This window comes from Rosa rugosa, chromosome 5 (genome assembly GCF_958449725.1).
Source record: "Rosa rugosa chromosome 5, drRosRugo1.1, whole genome shotgun sequence".
NCBI lineage: Eukaryota > Viridiplantae > Streptophyta > Magnoliopsida > Rosales > Rosaceae > Rosa > Rosa rugosa.
In genome coordinates, this window is record NC_084824.1 from 35,343,608 (window position 1) to 35,346,475 (window position 2,868).

General features: G+C 37.7%; 1 long non-coding RNA gene across 1 annotated transcript; it reads right to left on the reverse strand.

Annotated features, from left to right (window-relative positions):
- Positions 1-611: 611 nt before the first annotated feature.
- LOC133708182 (uncharacterized) lies at positions 612-2,569 on the reverse strand. The gene is made up of 3 exons (XR_009845649.1): positions 2,320-2,569; positions 1,807-1,871; positions 612-924 (listed from the first exon to the last, which is right to left on the reverse strand). It is a non-coding gene; the product is annotated as an uncharacterized LOC133708182 (long non-coding RNA).
- Positions 2,570-2,868: the final 299 nt, after the last annotated feature.

The window sequence follows — 2,868 nt, forward strand, 5'->3', positions numbered from 1 at the left end:
TCCACTCACACTAACGTGTTTCGTCTACTTTCCCCTGGGCCCTTCGGTTTCAAATGCCCAGTTTGCAGACGAAATTAGTTGAGGTCGGGCGTATATGAAGTCGAGGCATAGCCAACAGCATTGCTTCCGCGTACTTATTCTATTTCTGTTTTCTTTGTTACCTAGTGGATTAGTTCTGCTCTGATAACCTATGGGATTAATATTGTTTTTGGGTTGAGATTAATATTTGTGAAACTGGAGTGGTGAATTGGGGAGCAGATGGCTCCAGGAGAATAAGGATGGATGATTTGGAAGTGTAAGTGTTTTCCTACAAGTTTTGGGTAGCCTACTTTTAGGGTAAGTTCCGCCAAAAAAAATTTTTGGTAGGATTTCTTCTAAAGTGGGCCCCGCAGGGCCACTTCGGATTTCGGGGTGAAATTCGGGGCGGGTTCTGTCAGCTGTTCTTGAATGTATATGGTTAAGATCCATAATTAGGCATATTCGAAGTACTTGTGTGTGATGGCCTGTGATAGGATCGCCCTCGGATTCTACCTTGGAATCCGAAGTGGACCTGTGTAGACCAAATAAGAGAGTATTCTATCGAAAATTCGACATAACCTCTCCTAAAAATGGACTATCCAAAAACTTGTAAATCAATAATACACTTCTAATATCATATATCTCCCATAACTCCCAAATATGACCTCTTGTCTCTCACAAAATCAACTTTCACTAACCATCAATGAATAGATAAAACAAAGTGTCTCGTCCAATATTTACATGCAATTTCAATAGACCTCAGTTTACTTATGGCATCTCAAAGCTTCTCTAATTAACATAAGAACTACTACTAAGTAAACTATATGACTGATGTCAGAAGATCAAGAAGATCAAGTGGATGCATGCCTTTGATGTGGATATTGATTCGACCTCTCCAACGCTAACCTGGGCAAAACAAAAAACCAAAGAGCCCCGAGAAAATCATAGAAAACGTGAGACAAGCTCAATGATAGGACAAAAATAATTGAATATTTAAAACTACTTTCCAAAAATCTTATTTTCCTCAAAAATCATTTTTCTTTCGTAAATCTTTGGCATGCAATTAACCACTTATAGTAAAAAGACAAGTTCAAAAGTTATATGTCACGAATACTTTCAAATACCAATTTATAAGATAAACTTGTAACAAAATACGCACTTTGCTTTAGTAAGGTCTTAAGAAAACTAAAGGTAATAACTGGGAAGTAAACTCGATACTTGCTTGCAAAGGTAACTTAGTCCAAGGCATCGTGCATAACTTCCAAAACTAAAAAGCATTACCAAACTTGTACCTAAAAGCTGGTCATACACCTATAATGAGCTATATCAAAATAGGCAGACTGCAGCGGACAACTGGTCATACACTTATGTTGAGCAAACTCAACATGAGCAGAGCGGGGGAGGGGGAAGAACTGGTCGTACATTTGTGCGCATCAAGCAGAGCATGAGGGTATACGTGCACGTAACCAGAAAACTGATGAAGTATTGCAGTATCTTGCTGGGGTTGGGTACTCGTAAGGTAAGTTGAAATCCATTTTCCTTTGCTAACTAAAGAGGTTCTTTCTTTTCGCAAATGTACCAACATTTAAAGCATCATATCCAATAAACCATTTTGAAAAGTTTCATCCTTTTCCAAAAATAAACAATTTACTTCAAAATATAAATCAAAGAATTGCGTGATTTACGAGAAATCACAATAAAACTTCATGAAAAATAAATAGATAAACAAAGAGATCAAATATCAAAGAAGTAATTGCATGCATTTCTTTAAAACAAAGTCCAACTCACAATGAAGGGTGACTAGGTGAGTTCCATCTCGGGAACGTCCTCGAAACCTTGCTCAACCGGATTACCTAGCCAATAATAATTTAAAAATTATTTAAACTCAATTCCGACAAACTAAGTAAAGAAACATGAATGTATCATAGCAAATCGTATGCTCTCCTTGACATAATGTCACCCAAGTCTTTCTATCGTCAAATATTTGTCATAAATCTCTTCCACTAGCTTCCATCTAAATCCAACACTTCAATTTACAATTTCCCCAATTTATTCTCAACACCCAACCCCAAATTCTCATCCAAAATTCCACAACTTTACTTGGGCTAATACTAACATGTCCTAGGAAGCATAACAAAGCTCAAAAAGACTAAAAATGGCCATGAAAGGCCGCCGGAGACGGCGGAGAAGGCAGAGCCGCGGTGGCTCATGATGGCCGGACTTTCAATTTCCAAATTCCTCAAATATATATGCAATACTATACTCAAAATAAAGCCCATGAGGTAATGAACAACTTTATACCTTAGGGTTTCTCCAAAATGTTGACGGTTTGGTCGGAATTTGAAAAATAGCCGGAAAATCACTCAATCTTCTCTCCTTCGATTCGTCACACACACTTGATGATAGGTATTGAAACATATATCAATAGAAAGCCCATGAAGAGAAGAAGAGAATGGTGTAAGAATTGTGACCGGATTTGGCCAGAATCGGCGCTGGCGACGGAAAAAGGTGGGAGGTGGTGGCTAGCTTGTGTTTCTCTCTCTCCACTGGTTCAACGTGAAAGAAGTGAATGGAGAGGAAGAGAAAGTCTGATTTAATTAAGGTAGGGTAAGGTGAAAAGATCGCAACGCCCCTCACACGAAAATACTCATAACTTTCTCGTTACAACTCCGTTTAACGAACCGTTTGCTCCTACGCTCTCGTATTGTCGTGCTTTATTTTTCCATGTTAAGAAAATAATTTTCAAAACTCCATAAAAATAATTTCCTATTAGAAAATGCTAATTTTAACGATATGATAAATTGAAATATCTAAATGCAATGCAAATAAATTGAGGGATAGTATTTTCGG